Genomic DNA, 14,592 nt, shown 5'->3' on the forward strand with positions numbered 1-14,592 from the left:
GGGGGGGGGTGAGTACAATGAGAGTGACAAGGGGGGGGTGAGTACAATGAGAGTGACAAGGGGGGTGGGGGGAGTAGAATGAGAGTGACAAGGGAGGGGGGGAGAAGAGAGTGACAAGGGAGTCCGCAGAGCCAGACCAAGAGCCAGACTGCAGCCAGAGACCAGATCATCTAATTGTCCTGGTGGTAAGTAGACAATGCAATATGTGTATTATTTAATTGTTTAGTTATTAATACTACATTTTGCGGGCCGCACATTGCCGGCACTAAGAGAATATGCCTATTCTTGTCCGTTATTGGGGACAAGAATAGGACATGTACTATTTTTTTTTTCAGGATCGGAATTGCGGATCCGGGTCCGCAATTCCGGATCTAATAAGGGGGGGGGGGGCGTCAATTTTTATCTTGCCTAGGGCGGCAAAGATCCTTGCACCGGCCCTGGTCAGACTTACTGATGTCACGCGCCTGATCCTCCCACTAGGCGGCGCAGGCGCGTTACATACAGTGAGTGAGTGAGCGCCGCACTGCATGCCTGTTACCGCCCGCCCTGAGTCCCTGAGCAGTGCTGATGCCTGCTGTGAGGCGAGTGATGGTCTGGGGGGGCATTAATTACAATGGGGGGAATTAATTACAATGGGGGGGGCCTCTGTGGGAGACATGAAAATGGGGGCCACTGTCACTGTGGGGGACATTAAGTTTAATAAGGATCACTATGGACATTATTTAGAATGGAGGCTGCTGTTGGTGTCATTACTCATTATAACTGTATAATGTCTGATAGGCCTAGTCCTGAGCTGAGTTATATTACCCTGCCCATGCCCTGTATAATAATGTACCCATCCCTGATACCCCTTAGTTATATTACCCCGCTGGAGTAATATAACTAAGGGGTATCAGGGTACATTATTATACAGGGCAGGGTAATATAACTCAGGACTAGGCCTATCAGACATTATACAGTTATAATGACATCCACAGCAGCCTCCATTCTAAATAATGTCCATAGTGATCCTTATTAAAAATAATGTCCCCCCACAGGCAGGCAGTGCGGGCGGCGGCGCTCACTCACTGTACCTCACGCACTGCGTGACGTACAGTGAGTGAGGTGAGCACCGCCGCCCGCACTGCCTGCCTGCCTGTTACCGCCCGCCCGGAGCAGTGCTGAGAAAGAAGCCTGCTGTGAGTGAGAGCCTGAGTCTATGGGACAGTGGGTCACTGTGACCGTCCGTGCAATGTGGTTCCACATTTTTTACAATGGGGAGACACTTATTTCATTGAGCAGTTGTGAGGGGGGGGGGGGGGGGGGAGTTTTTTTGACACTCGCCCTGAGAGAAATTTTACCTAGAAACTGCACTGCATACCGCGGTCCGTACGGACCGCGGTATGGAAAAGGTTAACTGTCAGGGTCAAGGAGCTCCCTCCCTCTCCCATCGGGGGGCTGCTGTGCCTTTGCAGCCCCCCGATGGAGAGGGAGAGAGCCCCCCAACAGCCCCCCGCAGCCCTGTGCTTACCCTTCCCCGTCTGCGAAGTTGTGGCAGATGGGGAAGGTTCCCATGGCAACAGGATGCCTTCTCAGGCGTCCTGCTGTCCATGGTGCTGAACAGATCTATGCTAAAGGCATAGATCTGTTCAGACAAAGTGTAAGTAAAATACAGTACAGTACAATATATATTGTACTGTACTGTATTATACAGACATGAGACCCACTGGATCTTCAAGAACCAAGTGGGTCTGGGTCAAAAAAATGTAAAAAAAAGTGAAAAAAGTTAAGCTAAAAAAAAACATTTATCACTGAATAAAAATTAAAAAAATAAAATACACTACACATATTAGGTATCGCCGCGTCCGTAACGACCTGATCTATAAAACGGTCATGTTACTTTCCCCGCACGGTGAACGCCATAAAAATAAAAAAATAAAAACTATGAGAAAATTGAAATTTTGCCCACCTTACTTCCCAAAAAAGGTAATAAAAGTGATCAAAAAAGTTGCATGTACGCCAAAATAGTACCAATCAAACCGTCATCTCACCCCGCAAAAAATGAGACCCTACTCAAGATAATCTCCCAAAAACTGAAAAAACTATGGCTCTTAGACTATGGAAACGCTAAAACATTATTTTTTTTGTTTCAAATATGAAATCATTGTGTAGAAATTACATAAATAAAAATAAAGTATGCATATTAGGTATTGCCGCGTCCGTATCGACTGGCTCTATAAAAATATCACATGACCTAACCCCTCAGGTGACCACCGTAAAAAAAAAACGGTGTAAAAAAAGCCATTTTTTGTCATCTTACGTCACTAAAAGTGTAATAGCAAGCAATCAAAAAGTCATGTGCACCCCAAAATAGTGCCAATCAAACCGAACTGAAAAAACTATGGCTCTTAGACCATGGAGACACTAAAACATTTTTTTGGTTTTAAAAATGAAGTTATTGTATAAAACTTACATAAATAAAAAAAATGGTATACATATTAGGTATCGCCGCGTCTGTGACAACCTGCTCTATAAAACTACCACATGATCTAACCTGTCAGATGAATGTTGTAAATAACAAAAAAAAGTGCCAAAAAAGCTATTTCTTGTTACCTTGCCACACAAAAAGTGTAATATAGAGCAACCAAAAATAATATGTACCCTAAACTAGTACCAACAATACTGACACCCTATTCCGTACTTTCTAAAATGGGGTCACTTTTTTGGAGTTTCTACTCTAGGGGTGCAACAGGGGGGCTTCAAATGGGACATGGTGTCAAAAAAACCAGTCCAGCAAAATCTGCCTTCCAAAAACCGTATGTCATTCCTTTCCTTCTGCGCTCTGCCGTGTGCTCGTACAGCAGTTTACGACCACATATGGGGTGTTTCTGTAAACTACAGAATCAGGGCCATAAATAATGAGTTTTGTTTGGCTGTTAACCCTTGCTTTGTAACTGGAAAAAAAATATTAAAATGGAAAATCTGCCAAAAAAGTGAAATTTTGAAATTGTATCTCTATTTTCCATTAAATCTTGTCCAACACCTAAAGGGTTAACAAAGTTTGTAAAATCAGTTTTGAATACCTCGAGGGGTGTAGTTTCTTAGATGGGGTCACTTTTATGGAGTTTCTACTCCAGGGGTGCATCAGGGGGCTTCAAATGGGACAAGGTGTAAAAAAAACTGTCCAGCAAAATCTGGCTTCCAAAAACCATACGGCGCACCTTTCACTCTACGCCCCGCTGTGTGGCCGTACAGTAGTTTACAGCCACATATGGGGTGTTTCTGTAAACGGCAGAGTCAGGGCAATAAAGATAGAGTCTTGTTTGGCTGGTAACCCTTGCTTTGTTAGTGGAAAAAATGGGTTAAATGGAAAATTAGGAAAAAAAATGAAATTCTCAAATCACATCCCCATTTGCCAATAACTTTTGAGCAACACCTAAAGGGTTAACGAAGTTTGTAAAATCAGTTTCAAATACCTTGAGGGGTGTAGTTTATAGAATGGGGTCATTTTTGGGCGGTTTCTATTATGTAAGCCTCGCAAAGTGACTTCAGACCTGTAGTGGTTCCTAAAAATTGGGTTTTTGTAAATTTCTGAAAAATTTCAAGATTTGCTTCTAAACTTCTAAGCCTTGTAACATCCCCAAAAAATAAAATATCATTCCCAAAATAATTCAAACATGAAGTAGACATATGGGGAATGTTAAGTCATCACAATTTTGGGGGGTATTACTATGTATTACAGAAGTAGAGAAACTGAAACTTTTAAATTTTCAAATTTTTCTAAATTTTTGGTAAATTAGGTATTTTACTATGCAAAAAATTATTATTTTTTTTACTTCATTTTACCAGTGTCATGAAGTACAATATGTGACGAAAAAACAATCTCAGAATGGCCTGGATAAGTCAAAGTGTTTTAAAGTTATCAGCACTTAAAGTGACACTGGTCAGATTTGCAAAAAATGGCCAAGTCCTTAAGGTGAAATAGGGGGTTAAACCAGCTGACATTAGTGATGTGCTAATGTCAGCTGAACCTAACCAGCCTATTTCTACTTTTATCTATGCCCCTGTTACGCCAGAAATATATATTTTATAATATGCTAATTAGCCTCTAGGTGCAGGGGGCATTGGCGGCTTCCTCACTGCGCCTGCGCTGAATACTGAACAGCGCGAGATTTCCCCAGCGCACAGGGCCGGCAGTTGAGGTGAAGGCTGCCTGGCCCTGTCAATCTAGTGTAGCAGGGCATGGCCAAAGGTGGGAGAACGGAGCCTCTAGGAGCAGGGGCAACGCCCCCCCCCCCTGCACCTACAGGCTAATTAGCATATCATAAAAGTTTTATTTCTGGAGTAACGGGGCATAGATAAAATTAGGAATAGGCTAGTTAGGTTCAGCTGACATTAGCATATTGCTACTGTCAGCTAGTTTAATAGGGTTAATTCTGGTGACAGAATCCCTTTAAGTAATAAAAAAATGTAATGATTTTCAGTATCAAATTAAACAAATAATTTGGTGATAAAAAAGTGTAAATACATGATTGTCCTGTCGCCATATTTATAATGCATAATTCAATAAAAAATATATATAGAATAGATAAAGAAGGGGAAAAGAAAAAGAAAAAAAAGGAAAGGGGGAAAGAGAGAGAGAAAGCTATACTCCACAATTCAAATAATATTAAAGTGCAACGTTTCTTTCATTTTTGATGGGTCCTTCTACCTACAGCTCCAGGGGACCGCGATGGGGGTGCCTTGTGCGCCCTCTTACGCAAATCTGTTCCTGAACTGTGGGAGAGGAACCTCTTCCCGTCAGATTGACATTCATTGATGGATTGCGTCATTTTTGGGGGCGCGATGCATCGATGATGTATTTTTGATCTGGTAGGGAGAATATCGTACAATTCCTAAATGATAATAATAAAAACATAAACCTTACATATAAGTTTAATATGGATTCCATTGACTTCCTGGATGTACAACTTCTGAGGGAGACTGATGGTTCTATTTTAACAAATATTTTTAGGAAACCAACTTCAGTAAATTCATACTTACATGCCTCCTCATCTCACCCTCCACAGATAATCAGATCAATCCCTGTTGGACAGTTCTTGCGGGCGTGCAGGATTTGTTCTACCGATGACATGTTTGAGGAACATGCAGAAGAGTTAAGACGTTTCTCTAATAGGGGATATAGTCAACGATCCATCAAGAAAGCTTATAGAAGGGCAAAATTATGTACTCGTTCTGACTTATTGTACTCCAGAAAACAGAAAGCGGATGATGATACAGTAAGGTTCATCACAGGTTATCATTCCAGGTGGCATGAAATGAGGGCCCTTTTAGAGAAGTTTTGGCCAGTGTTGTTAACAGATTAGATTGTCGCAAAATATGCCGCTTCAGGTCCTTCCTTAGTGGCAAGGAGATCTAGAAATTTGAAGGATCATTTTGTGAAGTAGATTGCTTCAATCTTCCCTGGAGCTGGTAAACCCAAATGGGGATTTATGTCCAAATATGAAGGCTGTGGATTTCACCGATTCATCTGGGGAGAAGATTTTTCTAATTACCCATCGTTTGACATGCTTCAGTACAGCTATTATGTATTACGTAAAACATGTCCATGCCCAAAAAATATATGTGGGCCTTACTACAAGTGAGTTAAAAGTTAGAGTATGGGAGCATGTTATATCCGCTCAAAATGTAAAAGAGGTGACCAAGTTAAAACCTGTCGCCAGACATTTCAAACTTCAACGTTCCTGTGATCTGATGAATTTAAAAGTCTTGGGAATAGATTGTGTATTGAAAATACATTGCCTCAATATTTGAACTCTGCAGGTCCCAAATGTGAAGTGGGCTCTGTTCACAATCAGTCAAATGCATTTAAGTGGACCGCGCAATTTCTGTTGGTAACTTTTCAAGTTCAAACCATCCAATTTTTTGCATATGGGTAAAACATCAGATTCCACAAAGATCTTTCTCTCACAGAGAGCCCTGTGGAGTATCAAAGACCGCACCAATAGTGAAGAACTGTAGACACTATTCACATGCACTTGTATTTGTTATACTCACAAGCACCGGAGGAAATGCAGACACATCAAACACATATGACCGTATCGTGTGTCTCTCCCGTGGTTAATTCTACAGAAGAGAAAATTTGCTCCAATAGTGAAGAACTGCAAACACTTGCCTAAATTTTTTTTAATTATACTTGTAGGTATAAGCGTACCTAAATATATGCACATAAAATGGGTTAAAAAAAGCCTTGTTCTCATGCCTGACCCGGGTTTCGCTCCAATGCTTCATCAGGGGCGTGATGAAGAAATTGCGCGGTTTACTTAAATGCATTTGAAAAATATGCGAGGTGGAGATATCTCAAGGAGACTTGCTCAATTGGAATGCAAATGGGTTTGTAAATTAAATATGTTACGTCCAAATGGACTCAATGAGTCCTCCGGTTTTTCGTCCTTCCTATAAATATTTCCTGGGTCTGCATACTCTTGATTTTAAGTACGATGAATTAGCTTTTAACATATGTTTTATTTTAATCATGTATCACTTATTCTATTCTTATTCTCACATATCTTTCCTTATTTATTCTAATTATATCCTTTTAGGTCTCGATCCTTATATTAGCACTTAAAAATATACAGTCATGTGAAAAAATTAGGACACCCTTTGAAAGCATGTGGTTTTTTGTAACATTTTTAATAAAAGGTTATTTCATCTCCGTTTCAACAATACAGAGAGATTAAAGTAATCCAACTAAACAAAGAAAACTGAAGAAAAGTCTTTTCAAGATCTTCTGTAAATGTCATTCTACAAAAATGCCTATTCTAACTGAGGAAAAAGATAGGACACCCTTGCCCCTAATAGCGAGTGTTACCTCCTTTGGCTGAAATAACTGCAGTGAGACGGTTCTTGTAGCCATCTACCAGTCTTCGACATCGGTCTGAGGAAATTTTACCCCACTCCTCAATGCAGAACTTTTTCAGCTGTGAGATGTTTGAGGGGTTTCTTGCACGTACAGCCCTTTTCAAGTCACCCCACAGCATCTCAATGGGATTCAAATCTGGACTTTGACTTGGCCATTCCAGGACTCTCCATTTCTTCTTTTTCAGCCAATCTTTGGTTGATTTACTAGTACGTTTTGGGTCATTGTCATGTTGCATGGTCCAGTTCCGCTTCAGCTTTAATTTTCTAACTGATGGTCTCACATGTTCTTCAAGCACCTTCTGATACACAGTAGAATTCATCGTGGATTCTATGATGGTGAGCTGACCAGGTCCTGCTGCAGCAAAGCAGCCCCAAACCATGACACTTCCACCTCCATGCTTCACAGTTGGTATGAGGTTCTTTTCTTGGAATGCTGTGTTTGGTTTACGCCAAACATGTCCTCTGCTGTTGTGTCCAAATAATTCAATTTTGGACTCATCTGTCCAAAGAACATTATTCCAGAAGTCCTGGTCTTTGTCAACTTTATCTCTGGCAAATGTCAGTCTGGCCTCGATGTTTCTCTTGGAAAGCAAAGGTTTCCTCCTTGCACACCTCCCATGCAAGTTAAACTTGTACAGTCTCTTTCTGATTGTAGAGGCATATACTTCTACATCAACAGTAGCCAGAGCCTGCTGTAGTTCTCGAGATGACACTTTAGGGTTTTTGGAGACCTCTTTTAGCATCTTGCGGTCTGCTCTTGGGGTGAACTTGCTGGGGCGACCAGTCCTGGGCATGTTGGCAGTTGTTTTGAAAGCCCTCCACTTGTAGACTATCTTCCGGACAGTGGAATGGCTGATTTCAAAATCTTTTGAGATCTTTTTAAATCCCTTCCCAGACTCATAGGCTGCTACAATCTTTTTTCTGAAGTCCTCTGACAGCTCTTTTGCTCTCACCATGGTGCTCACTCTCACTTCAACAGTCAGGAGCACACCAAACTAAATGTCTGAGGTTTAAATAGGGCAAGCCTCATTCAACATGCAGAGTAACGATCTACTAATTATGTGCACCTGGTGTGATATACCTGTGTGAGATCTGAGCCAATTTAAGAGGGAATACATGTGAGGGTGTCCTATCTTTTTCCTCAGTTAGAATAGGCATTTTTGTAGAATGACATTTACAGAAGATCTTGAAAAGACTTTTCTTCAGTTTTCTTTGTTTAGTTGGATTACTTTAATCTCTCTGTATTGTTGAAACGGAGATGAAATAACCTTTTATTAAAAATGTTACAAAAAACCACATGCTTTCAAAGGGTGTCCTAATTTTTTCACATGACTGTATATATATATATATATATACCTTTCTCTCTCTCTCTTTCCCCCTTTCGTCCCTACCCTTTTTCCCTTTTTTTCTCTTTTTCCTTTCCCCTTCTTTTCCTATTCTATATTATATTTTTTTTAATTATGCATTATAAATATGGCGACAGTACAATCACGTACAGACTAGTGGGCCTTTTCCATATTTGGACAGGCTATGCATTTCCCACGTGGTATAAATCCCCATTTGGGCAGACTAGATGGGCCAAATGGTTCTTATCTGCCGACACATTCTATGTTTCTATGTATTTACACTTTTTTTAGCACTTTATAATTTGGTTACTTTTTGAAAATCATTTACACTTTCAATTATTATTTTTATTCATCACTTCTTATTCTTCACATTTTGCACTATTATTATTCATCATACTTATCACTATGCATATCAATTGTGTGGCATTATTATCATATTTATACAGGGGTTTATATAATTGATTGTACTACAATTACAGTCGGATGATTATTATGTTCTAATTATGCTATTCTTCCCTGCAAGAGTAGGTGAACACACAATGCAGATGTGCTGGGCCCGCACGGTATGTATGTAGACTTACAGGGCACACAGGGTATTGGTTACAGTCTCTTACAGGGCACACAGGGTATTGGTTACAGTCTCTCTTACAGGGCACACAGGGTATTGGTTACAGTCTCTTACAGGGCACACAGGGTATTGGTTACAGTCTCTCTTACAGGGCACACAGGGTATTGCTTACAGTCTCTCTTACAGGGCACACAGGGTATTGGTTACAGTCTCTTACAGGGCACACAGGGTATTGGTTACAGTCTCTCTTACAGGACACACAGGGTATTGGTTACAGTCTCTTACAGGACACACAGGGTATTGGTTACAGTCTCTCTTACAGGGCACACAGGGTATCGGTTGCAGTCTCTTACAGGGCAAACAGGGTATCGGTTACAGTCTCTTACAGGGCACACAGGGTATTGGTTACAGTCTCTTACAGGGCACACAGGGTGTTTGTTACAGTCTCTTACAGGGCACACAGGGTATTGATTACAGTCTCTCCTACAGGGCACACAGGGTATCGGTTACAGTCTCTTACAGGGCACACAGGGTATTGGTTACAGTCTCTTACAGGGCACACAGGGTATTGGTTACAGTCTGTCTTACAGGGCACACAGGGTATTGGTTACAGTCTCTTACAGGGCACACAGGGTATTGGTTACAGTCTCTTACAGGGCACACAGGGTATTGGTTACAGTCTCTTACAGGTGCATTAGTCTTCTAATGTGCATTAAAAACATATAATATAACCCCTGTCCACCTTATGAAGCGCCACCCAGCTCATCAATATTCACTTCGCTGGGCGGCTTCTGCTGTCCCCGACCTTCCGAGATCCGGCGCATGCCCAATAGAAAGCTATGGGCATCGGACTCACTTTCAGCTTCTGCGCATGCGCCCGGCACCCATAGCTTTCTATTGGGCATGCACCGGATCTCGGAAGGTCGGGGACAGCAGAAGCCGCCCAGCTAAGTGAATATTGATGAGCTGGGCGGCGCTTCAAAACGGCGGTTGGGGGGCGCTGGCTGGGCGCAAGTGGAGCTGAAACCCCGCCCCTTGGGCAGAAAGAACAGCGATTACTTCAGGTTATAAAACATGAGTTTACTGTATTCATAATGTGGACAGGGGTTATACTTGTATGTTTTTAATGCACATTAGAAGACCTGTGCATGGATATGTACAGCTAATTATGCTTATTGGGCCTGTCAGTGTCCCTTTAACCACATCAACCCCGCTAGCTGAAACCCCCTTCATGACCAGGCCACTTTTTACACTTCTGCACTACACTACTTTCACCGTTTATCGCTCGGTCATGCAACTTACCACCCAAATGAATTTGACCTCCTTTTCTTCTCACTAATAGAGCTTTCATTTGGTGGTATTTTATTGCTGCTGACATTTTTACTTTTTTTGTTATTAATCAAAATGTAACGATTTTTTTGCAAAAAAATGACATTTTTCACTTTCAGCTGTCAAATTTTGCAAAAAAAAACTACATCCATACATAAATTTTTCGCCAAATTTATTGTTCTACATGTCTTTGATAAGAAAAAAATGTTTGGGCAAAAAAAAATATATGGTTTGGGTAAAAGTTATAGCGTTTACACACTATGGTACAAAAATGTGAATTTCCGCTTTTTGAAGCAGCTCTGACTTTCTGAGCACCTGTCATGATTCCTGAGGTTCTACAATGCCCAAACAGTAGAAAAACCCCACAAATGACCCCATTTCAGAATGTAGACACCATAAGGTATTCGCTGATGGGCATAGTGAGTTCATAGAACTTTTTATTTTTTGTCACAAGTTAGCGGAAAATGATGATTTTTTTTTTTTTCTTACAAAGTCTCATATTCCACTAACTTGCGACAAAAATAAAAAATTCTAGGAACTCGCCATGCCCCTCACGGAATACCTTGGGGTGTCTTCTTTCCAAAATAGGGTCACTTGTGGCGTAGTTACTTTTTTTATAAAAAAATGGAAAAGTTGTCTTTTGCCAAGATATTTCTCTCACCCAGCATGGGTATATGTAAAATGACACCCCAAAACACATTGCCCAACTTCTCCTGAGTACGGCGATACCAGATGTGTGACACTTTTTTGCAGCCTAGGTGGGCAAAGGGACCCACATTCCAAAGTGCACCTTTCGGATTTCACCGGTCATTTTTTACAGATTTCGATTGCAAACTACTTCTCACACATATGGGCCCCTAAATTGCCAGGGCAGTATAACTACCCCACAAGTGACCCCAATTTGGAAAGAAGACACCCCAAGGTATTCCGTGAGGGGCATGGCGAGTTCCTAGAATTTTTTATTTTTTGTCACAAGTTAGCGGAAAATGATTTTTTTTTTTTTTCTTACAAAGTCTCATATTCCACTAACTTGCGACAAAAAATAAAAAATTCTAGGAACTCGCCATGCCCCTCACGGAATACCTTGGGGTGTCTTCTTTCCAAAATGGGGTCACTTGTGGCGTAGTTACTTTTTTTTATACAAAGTTGGCATTTGACCAAGATATTTATCTCACCCAGCATGGGTATATGTAAAATGACACCCCAAAACACATTCCCCAGCTTCTCCTGAGTACGGCGATACCACATGTGTGACACTTTTGCGCATCTAGGCTGCAAAAGTGCCCAAATTCCTTTTAGGAGAGCATTTTTAGACATTTGGATCCCAGACTTCTTCTCACGCTTTAGGGCCCCTAAAAAGCCAGGGCAGTATAAATACCCCACATGTGACCCCACTTTGGAAAGAAGACACCCCAAGGTATTCAATGAGGGGCATGGCGAGTTCATAGAAATGTATTTTTTTGGCATAAGTTAGCGGAAATTGATATTTTTTTTTTTTCTCACAAAGTCTCACTTTCTGCTAACTTAGGACAAAAATTTTAATCTTTCATGGACTCAATATGCCCCTCAGCGAATACCTTGGGGTGTCTTCTTTCCAAAATGGGGTCATTTGTGGGGTGTTTGTACTGCCCTGGCATTTGAGGGTCTCCGCAATCATTACATGTATGGCCAGCATTAGGAGTTTCTGCTATTCTCCTTATATTGAGCATACAGGTAATGAGATTTTTTTTTTCCGTTCAGCCTCTGGGCTGAAAGAAAAAAATGAACGGCACAGATTTCTTCATTCGCATCGATCAATGTGGATGAAAAAATCTCTGCCAAAAAAAAAAGGAGGGGAAAGGCGTCTGCCAGGACATAGGAGCTCCGCCCAACATCCATACCCACTTAGCTCGTATGCCCTGGCAAACCAGATTTCTCCATTCACATCAATCGATGTGGATGAATAAATCATTGCCGGGATTTTTTATTTTTTATTTTTTTTCTTTATATACAAAGTGTTTGCCAAAGCATAGGAACGCCGCCTCCTCCTCAGCTCGTATGCCTTGGCAAACGTATCTGTTACTGCAGAGGAGAAATCTCGTCTTGCAGCGCCGCATACACCGACTTGCGTGTAATCTGACAGCAGCGCAATGCTTCTGTCAGAATGCACATCAGTGCTGCAGCTAGTCGATCGGTTGGTCCACCTGGAAGGTAAAAAAAAAAAAAAAAAACAGGCCACAACGCAATAATTTTATTAACTTTGGAACAGAATACATAAGCTTTAACTTTTTGAACTAAACATTAACTTTTTTGCTTGCTGGTGTTTGTTTGTTTTTTTACCTTTATAGAACAAACCTCTCCTTCCCCATGGGACAATGTGCAAAGCGCAAATCGCCCAAAGATGTGGCGAAGTGCGTTATGCACTTTGTCCCAGGTGAAAGGAGACGTTTGCAGCAGCTGTGTGAGTGAATGGACCCTAATAGCCCTGTGTGCCTGTCCTGGTGAGATGTGATCCCTATGCTAATAGTGTACCTGTGAGTGGTACTTCCAGAAACACTCTCCAAAGCATAGGGCAGGGTGGTCAGGACAGTCAGGACAGAAATAGCGGGTGTCACGCCTTATTCCACTCCTGCTACAGACACGACATTTTTGGGGGTGGCGGTCGGTTTGAGGTACCAGGAACAACACTGGGGAAATGTCGCTCGTGTAGACGGCTAACTACACTGGTGGATGGGGCCACGGAACCTCCTGGATACAGGAGGTTCGCGATGATCTCTTCCTGAACTTTGAGGAAGGATCCAGTTCTCCCAGCCTTACTGTAGAGAACAAAACTATTATACAGAGCCAATTGAATTAAATATACAGACACCTTCTTATACCAGCGTCTGGTTCTGCGGGACACTAAATACGGAGCCAACATCTGGTCATTGAAGTCCACCCCTCCCATGTGAAGGTTATAGTCGTGGACCGAGAGGGGCTTTTCAATGACACGGGTTGCTCGCTCAATTTGGATTGTCGTGTCTGCGTGAATGGAGGAGAGCATGTAAACGTCACGCTTGTCTCTCCATTTCACCGCGAGCAGTTCTTCGTTACACAGTGCTGCCCTCTGCCCCCTTGCAAGACGGGTGGTAACGAGCCGTTGGGGGAAGCCCGCGCGACTAGTTCGCGCGGTGCCACAGGCACCAATCCGTTCTAGAAACAAATGCCTAAAGAGGGCCACACTTGTGTAAAAATTGTCCACATAAAGATGGTACCCCTTGCCGAATAAGGGTGACACCAAGTCCCAAACTGTCTTCCCACTGCTCCCCAGGTAGTCAGGGCAACCGACCGGCTCCAGGGTCTGATCTTTTCCCTCATAGATCCGAAATTTGTGGGTATAGCCTGTGGCCCTTTCACAGAGCTTATACAATTTGACCCCATACCGGGCGCGCTTGCTTGGGATGTACCAGCTTCAACTGCCCTTCTGGTGCTCGCCACTTCACCAGGTTGTACGGCAGTGCTGGTACTAGGTCCAGGGAGGGCTGGGCTGCTGGTGTATGCCTCACCACGTAATCCGACAGCACCAGCCCCACTCTGCTGCTCTTGAAGCGGATCCTGCGCAACCTGCGGTCTAGCGACACGGGGCCGGGTACGCCTGGTGCTATCAGGGACCTCAGCCTCCTCGTCTGAACTTTGGGTCAGAGAGCCACTGCTTTCTACAGGTTCGTATTCTGACCCGCTAGATTCGTCAGATGAGGGTTCCCATTCCTCATCCGACTGGGTCAGAAGCCTGTAGGCCTCTTCAGAAGAATACCCCCTGTTAGACATTTGGGCAACTAAATTTAGGGGTATTCCCTGAGACTACCCAAGAAAAAAAAGCAAGCCTGTCTTACAAAGGGGAGGCTAGCGAAGTACCGGAGGACGCTGCGGTTGATAAAAAATATCAAAACTGATTTTTTTATCGCCGCAGTGCGTGTAAAGTGAATGTGCAGTGATCAAAAAAAATTATTTTTTTTGTCACTGCGGTGGGGCGGGCGTGGGTGAACGCACGTGTGGGCGACCGATCAGGCCTGATCGGGCAAACACTGCGTTTTGGGTGGAGGGAGAACTAAAGTGACTAGAGTTGAGCGAACACCTGGATGTTCGGGTTCGAGAAGTTCAGCCGAACTTCCCGGAAATGTTCGGGTTCGGGATCCGAACCCGATCCGAACTTCGTCCCGAACCCGAACCCCATTGAAGTCAATGGGGACCCAAACTTTTCGGTACTAAAAAGGCTGTAAAACAGCCCAGGAAAGGGCTAGAGGGCTGCAAAAGGCAGCAACATGTAGGTGAATCCCCTGCAAACAAATGTGGATAGGGAAATGAATTAAAATAAAAATTAAATAAATAAAAATTAACCAAAATCAATTGGAGAGAGGTCCCATAGCAGAGAATCTGGCTTCACGTCACCCACCACTGGAACAGTCCATTCTCAGATATTTAGGCCCCGGC

Source organism: Bufo gargarizans, chromosome 1 (genome assembly GCF_014858855.1).
Source record: "Bufo gargarizans isolate SCDJY-AF-19 chromosome 1, ASM1485885v1, whole genome shotgun sequence".
In the NCBI taxonomy this organism is placed as follows: domain Eukaryota; kingdom Metazoa; phylum Chordata; class Amphibia; order Anura; family Bufonidae; genus Bufo; species Bufo gargarizans.